A 20,426-nucleotide genomic window follows, 5' to 3' on the forward strand; every position below is an offset into this window, starting at 1 on the left:
CCTGACCTGAACCCCATAGAGAATCTGTGGGATATTGTGAAGAGAAAGTCGAGAGACACAAGACCCAACACTCTGGATGAGCTTAAGGCCGCTATTGAAGCATCCTGGGCCTCCATAACACCTGAGCAGTGCCACAGGCTGATTGCCTCCATGCCACGCCACATTGAAGCAGTCATTTCTGCAAAAGGATTCCCGACCAAGTATTGAGTGCATAACTGAACATAATTATTTGAAGGTTGACTTTTTTTGTATTAAAAACACTTTTCTTTTATTGGGCGGATGAAATATGCTAATTTTTTTAGATAGGAATTTTGGGTTTTCATGAGCTGTATGCCACAATCATCAATATTAAAACAAGAAAAGGCTTGAACTACTTCAGTTGTGTGTAATGAATCTAAAATATATGAAAGTCTAATGTTTATCAGTACATTGCAGAAAATAATGAACTTTATCACAATATGCTAATTTTTTGAAAAGGTCCTGTATATTATATATATATTATATATATATATATATATATATATATAATATATATATATATATATATATATATATATATAATATAGAAAAATTAAGAACTCATGGGACTTGATATAAACATGAAAAACAGGTTATTTATTTGTGAACTGTTTCAGTCTCCTCAATTTCCAGATACAGGTACTACTTATATATTTTTTTATAATAGGATACTTTCTACATCCAACAAACACACACATAGATATGTTTACACTGTGAACTGGAGTGCTCAGTAAACTAACTGAACAGTTATGTCCCATGAAATGCATAACTAAAAGGTCTGCATGCCAGCAAACCTACTATTATAAGTTGTCAGTTACAAAATTATAACTGAAGAGTACAATTAATTTTAACAACTCCCAGTTTTTCTTTAAAACAAAACAAGAACTGAGAAATTATAACAGGTATTGGACCCCTTATCCATAAACCCATTATCCAGAAAGTTCTGAATCAAGGAAAGGTCATCTCCCATAGACTCGATTATAAGCAAATAATTTTCATTTTTAAAAATTATTACCTTTTTCTCTGTAATAATAAAACAGTACCTGTACTTGATCCCAACTAAGATGTAATTAATCCTTATTGGAGGCAAAACAAGCCTATTGGGTTTATTCAATATTTAAATGATTTTTATCAGATTCAAGTTATGGAGATCCAAATTCTGGAAAGATCCCTTATCCAGAATAGCCAGGGTCCCGAGCATTCTGGATAACAGGTCCCATACCTGTACTTGGAAACAGATAATTACTTGGGGAGGATTGTCAGCCTGCGGATAAGTGAAGGCTGACAAAAAGCCCCTACGGTTAAAAAGTCTTCTAGTTGTGCCTGCACCGAGCAGCACTGGAACCGCACGTGACACTTGACATTTGTTGGCGGATATCAGCTGCATGTGCCTGCACCCAGGCAGATCCAGTGCTGTGGGTGCAGGCACAACTAGAAGACTTTTTAACCATAGGGGCCGATTGTCAGCCTTCACTTATCCGCAGGCTGACGATCCGCCCCATGTGCCCTTGCCCTAAAGACCGCATCAGTAAAAATTGGTAATGTTGTACGTAGTGATGTAACAATAAAGGATTGTGTGAAGAGCCTGGGGGACAGGGGGTCCTGGACCACAGGGTTTGCTTCCTCCATTTTACATGTAAATCCCCGATCCACGCCAGCTCTGACGTAGGAGACTGGGCTGCAAGCAGGGATTTACATGCCAATGAGCAGGGGGCAGTGCAAGTCAGGGCAGGGGGCAGGTAAGTTTGCTACTCTACTCTAGGCCCCTTTGAAGATTCTTTGCAGGGGGGCCCGGCGCAAATGCCACGGGCTGTATGTCATTTATTTTTCCTGTTAGCTTCAAACAAAACATTTTAAATCTGAAAGTTTTTTTAATGCTACTAATAAATATGTAAAACATATTTATTATGTAGTTCTAGATGCCTATACAATAAATAAAATTATCTCGATAGGCTCCACGGTCTAAAGGAGGCCATACACGGACCAATTTCACCTGCCCGTGTATGGGCACTACAGACAGGCCTCCCCAACAGACATCTGGCCTAAAATTGGGCAGATCTTGATCGGGCAGGCAGGTTTGATTTTTCCCGTCAGACAGGCTATGCCCCCTATTTTAATTCCTAGGGCCAAACGATCGAATTAGGCCAATATCGCCCCATCTGTTGGAGATCAGCTCGCTTGCCGACCTCTCCAAACGAGTGGATCTTACAGTGTATGGCCAGTTTAAGATTAATATTACTATTAATCTGAAAATGTGTAACAAGCGGATATACCTGCATTCCTCTCATGCAGACACCTAACCTTGAAAAAAAATTAAAAAAGCACAGACAGAAGAAGTTGTAGTGGATTGCTTAGTTAAGATGTTACGTCACTAAGAATGGAAGCCTGCAGAATAACAGGGCCAAGATGACATAGGTAATAGCACTTTTTTTGTTAGCTAAATTGGAGTTAATATATAGCCTCCATCCCCCAGTCTAACCATTCATGCAAGTATTTGCATTTTTGGGGTACCTAGGGATAAATGTGGGAGCACACAAAGCATCTACCAATGCTTTTTGCAAATATGTTCAGGACTGCCATTCCTAGTTAGTAATCTATGCTGGCTGGTTGTTTATCTGCCTATGTTTCTACACAATGGTATGCCATTTTGGGCCCCAAAAAACACAGTGTGTGCACACAGGCTGACGCAATGCCAGTCAACGAACATAACACAAGTTACAGATCTACTTTGTCCAGGTGCTTTAGCACAGGAGTAGAAACAGCCTAGTGTGAAATTAAGGTTTCGGAAAGGCCCAGCTGCACAACACAGGGGGCTGCTGCGCACTTGTACTTACAGTCTGGTGCAAGGCACACTTTAACAATACAAACAATACACAGTGCCACATATTATGCTGTGTAAAACGAAAATTTACAGAAAACAAACGGTGGATAAAGCTTTTTAAAATGGCTAATTTATCAGAGTGTCTTATTTTATGCCATCCGAATGCAAGATTTGACGTGTTTTTTTTTTCTGGCGAAAGTCACTCCAAGAAAAACTGTGTAAATAAATTACCCTGTTTTTTTTTTGCAGCAAAGTCTGGCTATGACTGGCAAATTTTGTTGCAGTTTTTTTTTTTATAATGCTTTATAAATCTGCCCAGTGAGTATAGTGACAAAACAGACATTCTGAACTGCAGTTGTTTCAGCTTAATATAGGAAGCCAGTGTTAAAAAACGTATGTGAAGAATAAACAGAAGGCTGCATTGTTTAAGTGAACAAATCACTAAGAGGGTTTTGGGATTGAATCAGCACCTACATTTCTCCAGCAGTTGTTTAGCTAATATTCCTATCAGCTGCTGCCAGCGGAGAATAACAGTTGGTCAACAAAAGAAGAAATCACCCTGGTCACTTAACACAAAACTGCAGTAGGATTCAGGTCAGATAAGACTCAGGGAAGAAGTGGGTTTAAGCATCAGATACATACCTGGGCAATTAATAATACATTTCCATAAGCTCAACAAATCTAGTAGATGAGCAGTCAAGTATGGTAGCAAAACTGAAAGGGAGGAGACAACGCACTGTATGTCTTACTGATTTGAATAAGGGAGTCTGGGCTGATAAGTGTAACTCTGCATGATGCTGGAAGTGTGAGGCAAGGCCTGTGATGAGAATTTAGTCTGGATTTATAAAATGATAGCATTAAAGGGGACCTGTCACCCTAAAAAATAATTCCGAATAGTTTTCTATTGTGTTTGTCAAGCAAAATAAAAGTCACCTACACTGTAGAAATCATTTTAATTTCATTTTTTTCAGCCTTGGAATTCACAATTGCAGCAAACAGGCAGGCGCCATTTTGTGGACACTTTGCATCCTGCCAAAATCTTGTTTCTGTGCCAGTATGGGGGGACCTAATACCCATGTTCATGCACTGCTTACGAAATTAGATGGTAAGGAGGGAGGGGACATGTGAGAAGCGCAGCAACATCTAGTAAGTTCTGAATTGAAAGCGAAAGTAACTGTGTGCCCCACCTCTATGCCTAAGGCATAGAGGTGGGGTAAGCAATATATGATGGACAGCTGGGATTTTTAAATGCTTTTATAATGGGTATGGATATGTTAATAAAAATATGGCTTTTGGTTTCATATTTAATTTGAAAGGGGCTTTTATTATACAGCTTTTTATGCCTGGGTGACAGGTCCACTTTAAGTAGAAAGAAGACAGCCACTGCATTGGTTCCATTCTGAGTACATGACAGTATGGTAAAGCTGGAAGCAGTACTATTTTACAATCAAGCATCTAGGCAGAGTAAAAAAAAAAACACAAAAACTCAGTGCTAAAGTCTTAAGCGGAAAAACCTTCTTAGAAGAATGTGTGAATCTTGATTGTTGCTTCCTCAAAACATCCTTTGAGGTGGCCTCAACATGTGTTCCAGAAGAATGTGATGGAAGCGCATATATGAAAGAAAAAAATATATATATAATAGTGTACTACGTATTACACTATTATATATATTTTTTTCTTTTATATATGCGCTTCCATCACATTCTTCTAGAACACATCTAGGCAGAGTACCTGAGTTTACAGCAGGTAACTTGATGTGACAATTTTCATATAGGAAGTGCAAGTACAAAGTACAATTGGCATATGGGCCAAACATAATTCGAATTTAAGTTTTTTAGCGGTAAAAAACCTTGAATCATTAAAAAAAAAATCAAACTCGACCCATGGGGGCAGAATTACTCTCTAAAACCTCTAAAGTTTTGAAGCAAAGGAAGGAACATCTGCCACTGACTTCTACATGATATCGGCAATGTTGGATTCAGATATTTAGCCATTTCGATGCAAAGTAAATCTCAGAAAAGTTGCAACGTGTTTTGGCGGTAGAAAATCCAAATGGGCAGTGGCACAAGGGGAGATTAATTGCCCGCGATAAATCTTCGCTACTGCGGGTGACTAATCGCCCCGAAAATCCATCCCACCAGCAAGAATGTAAATCGCTGGTGTGATAGCATACAAGTTTGCACAAAGTTTCCTTGAAAGGCAACTTTAGGAAACCGAAGCGACGCATATGCCATCCCCACTGGCAATTTACATTTTTGCTGGTAGGATGGCATTTCGGGGAGATTGGTCATGGGCAAATAATCTCCCCATATGCCACTGCATAGTAGAAAGTTCTGATTTACATACATAATGTTTTAAAAAAATACAATTAGATAAAGCGTTTCCAAGAGCTTATGAAACACAAAGAGACTATAGAGATGTGCCACGTAGCACATCATGTACATCACTTAAAGCTTTATGTGTAGGGAAGGCAATGCCCCATTCAACTACAAGCTTTGGGTTTGAGAGTGTGTGTGTGTGTGTGTGTGTGTATATATATTTCCTTTTTACCATACTTTCAAGCCCTGTGAGTGCCCTGCTTTATATGATATTCTATCTATCTACGTTTCGGCCCTGCTAAGAGGGCCTTCAATCATACAATTTATTTTTTTTGGACCAATGTTGCTGTATCCTGTAACTTTTACATAAAAAGATAGATTGGACTAGATTCTTGGACCCTGCTCCAGTCTGTCCTGTTTCTGTCTCTACAGATCTTTGCTTGGAGAAGAAGATAAAAAGTCACCTAGAAGCTTTAAGCTGGCCATACACGTGGCGATCTCACGATGTTTCGTACGACCGTCGGTCGCACGAAACATCGTCAGATCCGCCACACACCATTCAGGGCTGAATCGGCAGGTAAGGAGGTAGAAACAATAGGATTTCTACCTCCTTCTGCCGATTCAGCTCTGAAGGGAGAATTTTGGTCAGGCGCCTTCTATGGCGCCCGATCAAAATTTTCTAACTTGGCCGATCGGCGAGCCGACCGATTTCAGCAGCTTCCTGCGATATCGGTCGGCTCGCTGACATGCCATACACGCACCGATTATCGTACGAAACGAGGTTTCGTACGATAATATCGGTGCGTGTATGGCCACCTTTAGGCTGTTGTCTATGTAAACAGTCAGCAACCAAACTCTGCATGCATATGCCAAGCTTTAGTTTCTATCATAATCTTTTGTCCTAGAATACATCACAGTATCTTATAACTACACTTCACAATGGAAGTACAACCCAACCCCTTGACTCCTTTGTAAACTAGCTACTGATTGATGGGTTGGCACAAAACCTATAGTACCTGAGAGTTGGGGTAGGTTTGAGATGAATTATTTGTATTTTTATTGGGTTCTAGTCTGGTGTGCATCATTCTGGGCCTTTTGACTTTTTTCCTTGTTGGCTTGGCTCCCTGACTTGTAATTGTTGGTAGTGTTCATATTAAAAATGAGTATCTGGCAAGAATTATACCCAGTCTAGCTGCTGAATGTTTTAAAAATGGCAATTTTTTGACTTTAGGTGTGCACAGCACCATAACAATTGAAAAAAATGCAACTTTCTGGGCCAATATCATTTGGACCACAGTGGTTCTCCCTAAAAGCTGTTCCCCAGCAGTACTAACCATCTAAAAAGCCGGCACGTCGGCTGTCAAAATCACATATTTTGACAGATATATATATATATTTTATATATTAAATATATATATAAATCTTTAGTCACCACTATACATCAGCAAGCTGCTGCTTGGAAAGAGACACAGGTGTCGTTTTCAGAAATGGATTCCAGGGGTGAGGTCTGAAAACAGAAAGTTACATTGGCGGAGTACCTGTAGAGTGGTGATAAAACAGATTAAAAAAACTGAAGGGTACCACAATTGTCCGTGCGAGTCAGAATATTTTCCAACCTCACCTCTTAGGCTCAAACAGTCATTCAAACATTCCCTCACTTTGTTACATTCTAGTGATCGATTCCGGGACTTAAAGTCCTTCTACAAACCACAGTAGGTGGTCAGAGGGACATGAGTCCCAAAAATCCATCACTTAAGAGTGGAGAAAAGTGGAAGGGTTTGAATGGCTCAGTGAGCCTAAGCGGGGTTAGGAAACAGTTCCTAAGTTAGAGAGAGACTATGCCTTCCTTCACTATGTGGAATTATGTATGTCTGTTTAAAATACAATACATTTTCCCCTCTTATGATAGAAGGCTGCCAAAAATAAATATAAATAAAGTTTACCAAAGATAACTATAATGTTTCTTTCCCCTGGGTTAACAAACTTTAAAAGCTCTAAATTAGCATGTAATTTCACTTCTATAAAAAAAAAAGATTTAAGGCTCAAAGCAAACATTCTTTTGCATGCATAAATACATAGCCCCAAGCACACTAATGCCAAATATGTCTAGTTTTGTTATGAATTTTATATTTCTGACTTGTAGAGGTCAACAACACACAGCAGCAGAACAAAACTCACAGTACCACACAAGAAACAAAAGCATACTTTCCATTAAAAAGCCAAAGCACATTACAAATCCAAAACACAAAACATATATAATTATATTCTAATATCTCATTGATAAATGTTACTTTTTTCCCCAAGAAAATCCACATAACACAAACCAGGTATACATCATTATATTTTGTACATTCTTTTGAGTTAAATGTACACAATAAAAGCTAGGAAACCTCTGACCTCTGAGTAATTTGCATTTTCAAGGGACACATTTTAAAGGGGAAGTTCACCTTTAAATTAACTTTTAATATGTTATGGACATTGATATTCTGAAACAATTTGCAATTGGTCCCCATTTTTTATTTTTGATGGTTTTTCAGTTATTTAGCTTTGTGTTCAGAAGCTCTCCATTTGGTATTTTAGCCGCTATCTGGTTGCTAGGGTGTTTTTACCCTAGTAACCAAGCAGTGGTTTAAATGAGAGATGGGAATATGAATAGTAGAGGGCCAGCACAGAAAGATAAGTAATAAAAATTAACAATAACAACAAAACTGTAGTCTTATAAAGCAATCATTTTTGGCTGCGGGGGTCAGTGACCCCAATTTGAAAGCTGGAAAGTGGCATAAGAGAAAGGCAAATAATTCAAAAACTAAAAAAATTAAATAATGAAAACCAATTGCAAAGTTGCTAGGAACAGGGCATTCTATACCATAATAAAAGTTGCCTTTAAGAACAAATATGGCTAGAAATGCTGCATTTTCTAAACTGAACTTACGGCACCTACAGACTACAGTTTCAGCATCTCTATAACAATAATGAGCCAGGCTTTCAAAGTTATACACGGGAGCTCACAATCTTTGATTTTGTTCGGCCTTTTGAATACAAGTGGCACTCACAATGCATTGTGTGCTCTGGGGAGCTGTTGAAAAACTATGTTTAAGGGAAAGCACCCATGGAGCGACGTACACGCCGGTGATAGATCGCTGCAATCGTGGGCAAGTACCCGATTTGAAAAGGGATTCCACTGGCAACAACAGAAGACGCTGGTGGAAAGCCCTTCGGTTCCCAAAGTCACGCAAAGTTTCCTCCTGCACACAAATTTGATAATGGGGGCGACTTGACAGTTTGACAGTACCGCACAGTGAAGGCGAGCATAGACTCAAATATCTAAAAGCCATTGTGTTTACATTTAACCGAAAAACCTTACATTTAACCTGTTAAAAAAATACAGCAGTCCTATGACACTTTTAAGCTACTTTCACCATAAAATGCCCTCTTCTGAAGTAGTTGGCACTACTTTAAATTCACTTCTCAGAGTATCAGTAAAGAGAGTCCCAACACAGTATTAAAGTGCAAATGCAATAGGCTTCAGCTCTCTGAACCTTCACAGGTAAAGTTGCCTTTGGCCTGGAATTATGCCTGACAAGCAATTATCACATGCCCAGTGCTGCACGCAGTGCTTAGTATGTCTGGAGAAACTTCCTGCCAATGCAAGCAAGCCTTGTGATGCCAGTCCTGCAGCAAATCCTGCCAGCAATGTTCTCTTGAAAATGGGCATGCCCACACAAACTGAGTTAAGCAATTGTGTATGAAAATAATTTAGGAAAGTGTGCACAAGGTTTTAAGTGAACATAAAAAATAATCTTTGCACTCGCCGCAAAAATGTCTCTTTCGTATACAAGTTTACATTATCATACATTTAAAGAGACATGTATACCTGCAAATATTAAGGGCTTAAACATAGATCAATGTGCTGTGTTGTTAGCTTGCAGCATAAATGAATTTCTTATTCATACAGAAAGTCATAACCTTTAAGATACATTATATTACATACTGAAATAAAAAAAGAAACAGTTCTGCAGTTCTTGGATTTGGAATTTACAAGTTTATAAAATAAATATGAAAGACCACTTAGACTAGGATTATCCGATTATCTACAGCATAACATACAAAGATTACCATTTTTAAACAGGGCTAAGAGTCAAAATAAGTGAATCTATGAAAATTTACTTTGTTTCGTATGAAGGTGCATTGTGGGTTGGGAAAAGGCTGTAAGAGTAAAAATATAGTTGGCACAAAATACATGTTGTCTGCTTTATAAGGGGCAACACCAATTTCAGCATACCCTGTACAATGCATTTTCATACAGAATGCTATTAAAATGGATGGTCTTGCAGTCCTGTATATTATGCATACATACAATCAATCATATCTGTAAAAATCCCAATTCCACATGGAAAAGTAGCAATTCTTTACAGAAGCTAAGTAGATTCCTTTAGAAACTCTTTAGATCATTATGAAAAATACCTATTACAGTGAAGCATAGCAGCAACACAATAATATCCAGGAACAACTAGCTGTACTGCACAGATTCAACAGCCACACAAGCTGTACTGCTCTTATTTAAAGGTTAATTTTGCAAGGTACTATAAACTTGATTTGCATACATTTAAAGGGGATGGAAACACTGTATGCTCAAAGAAACCTTATCCAAATTTAGTTGGACTACAGTCACTGCAATAGTTTGCCATTGGCTTAAAGGGGTATTTCACATTTTAAGCACTTTTATTTCCATTTTAGTTGTATTGGCAAATTCAATTACTCCCCAGTTTTAATTTTTGACCGTTGCTATTAATTATGTTTATAACGTTTAGTGCATATTGCATTACACAGCATTTACTGGTCAGCTGTTTAAAAACACACATTTCATTGGTTGCTACTGTTTACAAGACAAGGTTAAACTTTAGCTTACATTACCCATTTTCCTCTCTCTCTCTCTCATTGGTGTTTTAGAGAAGCAGCTCAGTAAGCCATTTGCATACTCACTAAACTAATACAATTTTTTAGATTAGTTGAAACAATTGCTGGAGTCTGATGAATGTCAGCAACTAATTCATTTTAACAGCTATTAAAAAGCTTGGAGAGCATGGTCATTAGAGTTGCAGTTAAAGGGCACCTAGAAAGCATGTTTCTTTCAATTTTATTAATGTCCACCACGGGCAATAGGCCACCCTCACCAAGTGGAAGGGGCATGTTTAGTGGCACACGTGCACATAATGACTGTTGCCACAGGCTCACTTGTTATGCACGTGTGATGTCAACAATTCTGACACAATATGGCAGCCTGCACTAGCAGCTCCCTCCTAGCCCTTTGCATTGCTTAGGTATTCTTTGATATTGCCAGAATTTCCTCCTGCAGGCAACTTTGGAAAACAAAGCGATACAAAGGACTTTCCACCAGCAACTCCTATTGTTGCTGGTGGAAAGCCATTTCGGAGGGGTTAGTCACCCGTGATAGCAGAGATCTATCATGGGCAACTGAACCACTCTGTGGGTTCTTACCCTTAAAGGAGACATATCATATAAAAATTAAGAATGTACCAGGAAATTATACTCCTCTAAATATAGAAGGATTGTGCTTAAAAAAAAGTTGTGTTTCGGACCGATTTATTGAGAAATTCCCCCAAAACCCTACTAGTTCCGACCATCTGTTCCACTTCCTGCTGGCTGAATTCTCTGGGTGTGCAGGGGAGCCTGCAGCACTCTGCACTGTACTGTATGATAGGAACCAATTAGCAGCTAGGCTGATCTTACAGGGAACTGAAGCCTGTCTTCGTTTGGCTATCACCCTCCTGCTGTGCTTCTGACACACCCACCCTTCATTTGAAACAGACAGAGATATGGAACTCCAATAAAGGGGAAATTTTTGTTGACAGTATTCAATTTTAGCCCAATGTGAAACCAGCACCATATATTATTCATAACTGCCTACAAGATTAGGGTTTTCTCCATTTATCCAATATGTCTCCTTTAACAAGTAGCTTCAAACACAGTTTTTCTATCATAAAACGTAAGTTTTCCCTCCTGATAGCAGATTACAGTGTCATTTCATAAAGTCAATATATCATCTTCTAAGTAAGTTATTATTAGGATGACAGACATATTGCTGGGAAACAGCAGTCTCACCCTGAATTATCAGGCATCCATAATTATGTTTTCGACCATCTATGTTAGAGAATTATGGACTCTTGTACACGGGTGTTTCATCCCATGTTCCGCCATTGTGGATCTTTCATGCATTCCATTACAGAAGAACGCAGGCCATTCTTTCAGATTACTTTGTACATTCATGCACTGAACACAAATGGAAAGCAACTGTGCTTGCATGAGCCTCGGATGAGTACAGAGTGATCGGGAAGAACGGGTTGCATTTCTTCCCGCATTCCCCTTAAAGGGGTTGTTCACCTTTGGACAACATTTACAAATCTACTAGTTCGCACTAATAGAACAATCTTTGCCATATACATAGTTAACAACCTATAAAGACTAAAGTGCTCCTATTGGCTGTGTCTCAGACTGACACTGCTTCCTGTGCCTGTGACACTGAATGTGAACAACCCATTTAAATACTCTATAGTAGCTATGTCATTCTTTTTATAGTAGATCTATAACTCAAATACAGAGGCAAAGAAACAGGTTTATATGGCTACAGCTGCAGGTAATGTCATACAAGAAGGCATCACAGCACTGATAAAAGGAAAACTATACCCCCAAACAATTTAGTTCTCTATAAAAATATATTGCATAAACAAGCTTCATCTAATAAATCTAAATACATAGATTTTTAGTAGTATGTGCTATTGGGTAATCCTAAATAGAAAATTGCCATTTTAAGAATTAAGGGCCGCCTCCTGGGATCATAGGATTCATAGCGCACACAACGAGCCAAGGCACACATACATGTTAGGCCCCATCAGCCAATAAATGGACAGAGTTCTGCCTTTTGCTCCAACACTTCTTCCTGTTACAGTTAGAGCTGCATTATTTCTGGTTATATGATCTCTGAGGGAGCACCCAGCCCATCACTAAGTGGTGGGTCAAGGGAAAGGATGTAAAGGGCAATATTTACGTGTATAATATATTATATATATATATATATATATATATATATATCATACACATATATATATACAAATGTCTTTTGGTAGTACAGCACCCTGCCAACAACTTAGTGTGTGGTGCACGTCCTCAATGGGTTCCAACTCCCATTACAAAATATAGAAGTTTTACTAAAATGGACAGGACACACTGTTAAAGTGCAAAAAGTATATTATAAAAATTACATCATATGCTTACTGTACACATAAAAACGACATTTCGAGCCCAGCCAGGCTCTTCATCAGGGCTTGTGAGCAGTAATTCCCTCACACATTTTCACTTTAACAGTGTGTGCTGTCCATTTTATAGTTAAACTTTAATATTTTATATATATGTACAAGAACAAACAGAGCACACCCTATAATGGCTCAAACACCCAGGGTGCTGGCAAAAATAATAATAGTATACAGACAGTGAGTCGCAGACACCAGGAATTTGCAAAAAAAATGAAAAGTTTATTTGAAAAAAAGGTCCAACGTTTCGAGCACTGACGGTGCTCTCTCGGGGACGAACCAGATGGTCGCACGAAAGATCGGAAATCCGGCATGTGTGGGGCCACCTTTAGACACAGGTATTTTAGTATGCAGTGCTTTGTGTAAGTTTTTTTTTTCCAACTCTGGAAAACCACAGGTGACTAATCTCCCCATGGGCCATGCTTTGGATTGGCCCTATGAGTACAAACTACATAGAAATAAATGGGCTCTGTAAACACATGTGCTCCTATGTTGTAGTTAGTGGATAAAAAAAAAAGTATACTAAAATGCCGGAGAGTTTTAAAGGGGCTTAAAAAAATAAACTTAAAATAAAGTTAACTTGCTATATAATATTCTGAGCACTCTTACAACTGATATTAAAACTACTAAATATAGAAATTTAAAACATATTAGTTAACGCTTTTTTTTTTTTATTATTCAGCAGATCTCAGTCCCCTTGTGATTTTAGTACTATACTGACAGCTGGATGGAAGCAGCTGCTTCCCTTTGGCCCTGCACAGACTTCTCTGTCCTCTACACTTGCCATTTTACTGGATTTTGAAAATGGGTAGCTAATGTGGAAGATGCCACCAGTCATGTCCAGAAGTACATAACAATCTATCTTCTGCTCCACCAGCAACTATCAGTGACTATAGCTAAATTTATGTAGTCACTTCAAGCTTGACAAATCCTTTATGGGATGGAAAATGTTGGCATTTTATATATACATGTTAATGTCTACAAAAATAAAATCCATCTTTCAAGACGGTGGGGCATATTTACTTGCAGCCATCAGCAACTAAGTTTCAGCAATCAACTACAGGTCCCATACTTGTACATGCTTAGTTGATAATGTGCAATTTTATTATTTCGAATCTGGCTAGTTTAAATCAGACACAATCTCTTAACACCTGTTGGCATGCCTTACAGAATCAGTATAATTGTCATATTCTGGATGATTTCCTTTGATCATTAATCAGTGCTGTAAAGTCTCTTTGTATGACATTATCTCTGGTCGTAGTCATTCCAGCTATTTTCTTAATGCATTTAAACTTTCTTAGAGAGCAGCTAAAATCCTTTCTGCTGGCTCCTATGCCAGGTGCTTGCTTCCAACATAACTAGTCACCAAAGATGGTTAACCAGCATTTCCCCAATGATATTTGCTTGTAAATTTGGAAACCACAGTTCTCCAAACCCAATACGAGAAAGAGACCATGTGGACCTGGCCTATTTTAAGTTGAGTGTCTGCATCAGATTTAAAAATATATATAAAAGTTTTTGTAAATAAGGTACTTGAAATAATCCAAGGAGAATATGTATGAAGCACAAATCTACAGATGTAAAAAAAAAAAAAAATCAAGGTATTGGTTGTCATTTGCTTTGTCATTAGTTGTTGCCAAGGTTCATCAATAATTTAGGGCTTGGCTGAGAAGAGTGTTGTGCTTGATATTTCACCATTATAACACGCAATGACAACTTTATTGACATTGTGCTCAGTTACACTGATGGCTTTTGTCACCAGTGTGACATTCATAGCTGTAGATTGTACCACTAAAGGTGGCCATACAGATGTAGATTTGTAAAAGATGTTTTCCTTATTGTACAACTGAGCTTACCATGAAATAATCATTTACAAGTATGATTTGTCCATCAACGAATACGACCATATCAAGCGATACTGTCTAGTTGAAGGCTAAACTGGAAGAGAGTGTGAGGTATATGTTTTCTGATAATGTATGCTATATTGCAAGAGCCAATAACAATTATTGGTCAAAGTCTCACTGGAAAATGGAGCTGCACTACACCTAACAAATCAAAATGTATTGCTGAGATGCCACCAACAGCTCCTGTAGCTGTATGTCACTCAAAAAGCCCAATGGCACTCAAATTAGACCCCTCCAGACTTGTCTTCCGCATTCCTTCCCCATGACCCCCTACCTTCCAGAATTCACATGTGGTCTGCACTGGCCCAGCAACACCAAAGCTCTATTACAGTTAAAAAAATGGCATAATTCTTTCCACCCCCCCAGTCTAATGGCAAACCAAGCAGATCTACAGGTGGAGACACAGCAGAATATGCTCACAAACATTTTCAGGCTGAAAATCACTGTATGGATGCAGGGACAGGCGGGTGAATGAAAGTAAACAACAAGAGGCAGACTGACATTTCCGTCGAAGGATCCACTCACTACATCAGCCATTACAGTAAAGCAGGGCATAAACACCAAAATTTCCTTGCTTGGCCACCCATATGGTAGACAATATTAGGCTAATCTGAAGGTGGCCATATAAATACCAATAACAATCTTTCCTGCAACCACTGGTTTCGTACAATCCTATCGGTGTGTGTATGGCCAGCTTAAATATTTGTGCCATAAACCAAATCTGGATCACATTCACAGCCTGATGAAGTCCTAAAGTCAAATGAATTTCAGGGCCTCTAGCAGAGAGAAACTAACAGGGGAAAAAACATACAAAACTTAGTACTATATTGCAGTTTATATCAAATGCAGTGATGTGAAAAATATTTGCCACCTTCCTGGTATCCTCCACTACTGCATATATGTGGTTTCTAATCTGTAAGTAAAATGTAATATTTGACAAAGTGAATTTGTGAAATCACATAACAGTTTTTAAATTATTACTGCATCTATTTTTGGAACAAAGTCATCCAACACCTATATCGCGCATATTAAATAGTAACTAAAGTGTTTCCTATAATTTGATATAAATCTACACTTTTGAGGAATTTAAGCCAACTTTTCTCTGCATTATGGCCTTTCTTATGCCATAATGCAGCTGTCTGAAAACAGTTTGCCATTGGATACCATTGTATCCCCCAAATTAGTATGTGCTGTTGTGCAATTGGTGGGCAATATACCTGAAGGGGGAATATTTTCATATATTGGTCTGATTATTATCATGCATGCAGTGAAATGTGTTCAGTCCAGCATGGTCATTTGATTAGGTTATTAACTCCTTATCCTGGGTACTACTGCTATGTGTTAACTACTTACTTATGTATACGTTTACCAATGGTGTTTGAACTTTGATGGGGATACTTTTGGGGGAGAAGAGTGGTCATTTTAATAATTGTTCTAATGCTTTTGCATACATTTAATTCTGTGTGTGTTATGTTTATGTGGGACATATTTACAGACCCACTGTACACAGCAAACAGTACTATAACTCTGTGGATAATCCAACAATACTATACAATATCTCCTTCATAATGCTGCAGCAACCATTAAGACATATTGTTTATATTAATACTACATGAATTTCACAGATTCAGTACCAATTTCTGTGCCAGTTTGTATTGTACTCTTCTACACCAGATGAATATATTGCTGTAGTAAAAATTAGTTTTGCCTATTATAGAGTAGATTTTTTTACGTTAGTAAATCTATGAAGGGGGAATTATAAATAAGCCCTCACTTTCTGGCAAGTTTTCAGTCATTCATTTCAGGCGGGTTAAGGCAAAAAGGGTATGTTTCTAACATATTTGGCCAATCATCCTGTGAACAATTAACTGGATATTGTGCATGCTGGGAACAGAAAAAAAAATTACCCAAAACGGATATGAAAAGACAATCCCATACTCCAAGGGGCACATTCATCAGAGTAGGAGTTCAAATCCAGAAATGGGAAAAATTCAGATTTGATACGATAATTTATGATGATCGCAAATATCGCGAAAATGCTTACGAAAAAATCGGAACAGTCACGATAATATTGTATTGGCGATCCGAAAGTCACGAAATTTTCGTATCGAACGATCGTAAAAAGCGGGAAAAACTTTCCGACTTTGATCCTTCTGCGGAAGCCTCCCATAGGACTCAATGGCACTCTGCAGCTTCAACCTGGCCTAAGGAAAGTCACGATACCGAAGCTCGAATGAATCAGAAACTTTCGTACTCGGCACGGCAATACAATTTTGACACAGTACGAAAAAGTTGCGCAAATTGGCGAATAAATCGCCGACAATACACAAGGTATGGAAAATCGGATTCGGACCAACCGTACTTTAATAAATTTGCCCCCAAGAGTATGGGGAAAGCCCAGCAAATATATTTCCGGGGATGGAAAATCATGAAATAAAAACACCAGACTAAGTCATCAGTTGTCTTTTCCCCCTTTTTTGCACCAGATAATACATTAAATCAATCATTTTGGGGTTCTACACACATAGATGAGCGCATTGTTCAACTGGAAATTCACATAGTAGGAGAAGTGATCAGTGCTTGTGCAGCAAGCTTATCATACAGAAATCTGATAAGCAAATCTGTCTGTAGTTGGCTAATTCTTTGCATTCTTTGCATTTAGGTATAGCTGCTTTAGGGCAAAAAGGGGGTTACACACTTTGCAAAACATAGTTACAGGACCCATACAAATACACAAATTTTGAGTTTACATTAAATAAGGGATTGTTTAAAAAACAGCCTCTACAGCTCTTATCAGTAGTCTATATTTAATAAACTAAATGCCAGTGATGTTAACCTTGCCTTGTTAAAGGTTGATTGCTTATACATATATTTTTATTCTGTATAGTATATGTTTCTCTTGGTGAAAGAATTACAACTCACTAAAAAGAATAAAATATATCAGTGCCAATGTCAAGCCAGAACATCATGGCAATAACAGTCCAATTTACTGAATTTTTAAATAAAACTGAATGTAAAACACCCAGAAAATAATTTTTATTGTTTTAACATGTATTGTCCAGGTATGCTTTAAAAATGTTTAACGTTATATAAACGTCAGACAAAAAACAAGGAGTGTTCACTCTTATCAGTGGTGCTTTACTAGGTGCACATTCCACAGCCTGGCTCTACATCGAAACTGCAGAGTTTCATTCTGTACAGAAACTCCACTTGCAACAGCGGACAGCACTCATCAAACTAATCATCTCTATGTACAACTTCCAACTTATGATATCATCTCGGGCTAAGCCAAACAGGGCAGTAGGTTCCTACACCTATTAAATATTACATATTAACTCATCAGAATTGTTCTCCACCCATGCCTCCAGGCTATTTAGCACCTGAACAGCAGATAGAACAAGTTAGAGTACACCCACACACATACACCTGATTTACTAGTACCTCAGAGACTGATCAAACAGTATACACTATATATGAGAGATACTATACGAGTGTAAACAGCAATTATACACAAAAACTCAAAGTTCCCTTTTTTATATAATTCTCTTTAATATAATTTACAGTTCAACAAATAAAATGCAAACCAGTTAATAACCATATTATATTAAAGATATAAGCAACAATCAGATAAACTTGGGGCAAACAACTGAGACGTAACAAAATGCATTGAATATGCAAATGTCCTAATATTTAACATTTCTGAGTTTGTGGTGTATTTCACACAGTACTGCAGAAAATGAAAATGTAATTCTAAGCAACTTTCCCATATACATGATATTACCAATGTCCAATGGTTTTAACACTATAGGTAAATGTAATTGAAACCAGTAGTTTATCCTTATCTGTTCTCTGGTTCTAACTATTGAAACAATGTAGCGGAAGTAAGTTCTCCAACAGGTTTTAATAACTATCTGCTTCTGCTACATTGTTTCAATATATAAACAGACAGACACATACTGCTTTTAATTGCAATTACATTTAAAATATATATTATATACACACATACACTGCTTATAATCTGATTTACCCCTTTAATTAATTTTAACAGATGCAAAAGATATAAATTTCATGTAGAGTCTTTGGCGAGTTGATGAAGCTAGATTCCTCTCCTGTTTCTTCCCAACAGGATGGTCCCCTCCCTTCCACTCCCTCTGCATCTTGTGTCAGAAGGAGGAGGTAAGGAAACAGAGATCCCAGGCCATTCTCACCCCTCCCCCCCCAATACACACATCTAGCAAAGAGGATGGCAACAACTGAGGTGCAGCTCCGATGAGCACACACTGGCAATGGCAATTATTCTGAAACTCTAAAAGTTGTGTACTGCTGAATATATGAGACAGAGTGAGGTGAAAGTTCTCATAACACTACATTTCCCATTACAATTCTGGAAAGCATTTAAATATCAAAAATAAATGTGTGACCCCAGAGTGTAGAACAGACTCAGGCAGTTCCAGCACACAAAATGCTTTGCTAGCGACTAATGCCAGGCACAGATACAGGAATTCCTGCATTCTTTTATTTAACGCCTGGTCACTTATATATATCATGTTCACCACAGATTTACATACAATTTTAGATGGACAAAAATAGTTCTTCAAGTGAAAAGAAAGACTGCACAGCTATGGGGTTGAGATGGATCAGCCTATAATACACAATTCAGATGCCATGTGTTTGGAGGGTTGTACCTGGTTCTGCAAACTTTATCCTAAAAAGTGAAACAAACATTTTCATCTGCCTCTTATCTCCCTGAAGAAACACTGAGAACTGACCTGAGTATTATTTTCAGTGCAACAAGAAGGATAATGTTCTTAATAGTTACACTAATTATTAATTCTTCTCATTCCTGAGCATAGCACACTGGACTGAGTCAGAGCAAAACCATGTGCAATGCATGACGTGACTATTAGACCAGATTCACATGCTCATAAATGAAAAGTCCAAAAGTGCCAGCAGAAACACAGTTTATCTTATGAAAAGAATACATAAAAATGTATATAGATGACAAATGGCAAGCCTATTAACACTAAATACTTCAGAATGCCACAAAGATGCAGAAATATTTAGTCATTGCATTCCCAGGTCATCATAAAATCCTTTAAAGTGACAGAGCGAGCCCTGGGCTAAAGTGGAATAATTCACTGAGTCCTTATGTGAGAAATCCAAATAGCAGCTTATATAAATGGGCCAGCTGAACACTGTAGCTAAAGGTTATACAAGCAGATCACCAAGGCTAACCCACCCTTCCGATAAGGAGAATATCTGCAACTCTGCTATACAAGCTGCAATGCAGATCAATACCAGACATTCCACTACGCTCTCAACACCATGGATTTCCCACAATGTTACATATAATCATGGTTGGCTTCCCTCAGAGAAGCGCACCAAACACAACTATCGTGCTCTTACACAAATATGAGCACCTAGTGCTGTCTGTTCACAGCAGAAATAGGTTTTCCATGACACTATGATATGCACCACCCCCATGTACACTGCACTGGAGATGAAACATGCCATTATTATTTATTATCAGCATGTATTTATAAAGCACCAACATGTTCTGCAGCACTGTATAACACATGGGTGTATTCAACAAACATACAAATACTAAGCGATACAGGTGGAAAATAGGGCCCTACTCAATAGAGTTTACAATCTATTGAACAAATTAGCTCTTCTGTGCTCTTCAGACTCAGACTTTCCAAACAAAGCTCCTGGCAACAGAAGGTGAGAGTAAGAAGGAATGCTGGGAGTTGTAGTTTACAAGCAGCATGGGAACTCCAAACAGCATGAAAGGCTGAGCTCTTTCCAGTATGTGTCTGTGGACCATTGAGAAGGTGATGTGCATCGCGCAGCCCTCCATCTGTTGCAGAAGCACAACTTACAGCTCCACCATAGAGGGATGGAAGGAGGGAAACAGAAGTGGGGGCGCATCTCTGACCTCTCTGCTTCCAGGCGCTACACTGAGAAAGAGCTCAAGTGCTGTAAGGAGAATGGAAGCTTTCTACCCCCAGTAGCAGCAGGTAGCAGCCCCCACAGC

General features: G+C 38.3%; 1 protein-coding gene across 10 annotated transcripts in view; it reads right to left on the minus strand.

The window, feature by feature from the left end:
• Positions 1-20,426, minus strand: part of tjp1 (tight junction protein 1) — a 201,598-nt gene that overhangs the window by 47,791 nt on the left and 133,381 nt on the right. The window lies entirely within an intron of this gene.

This window comes from Xenopus tropicalis, chromosome 3 (genome assembly GCF_000004195.4).
Source record: "Xenopus tropicalis strain Nigerian chromosome 3, UCB_Xtro_10.0, whole genome shotgun sequence".
In the NCBI taxonomy this organism is placed as follows: Eukaryota; Metazoa; Chordata; class Amphibia; order Anura; family Pipidae; genus Xenopus; species Xenopus tropicalis.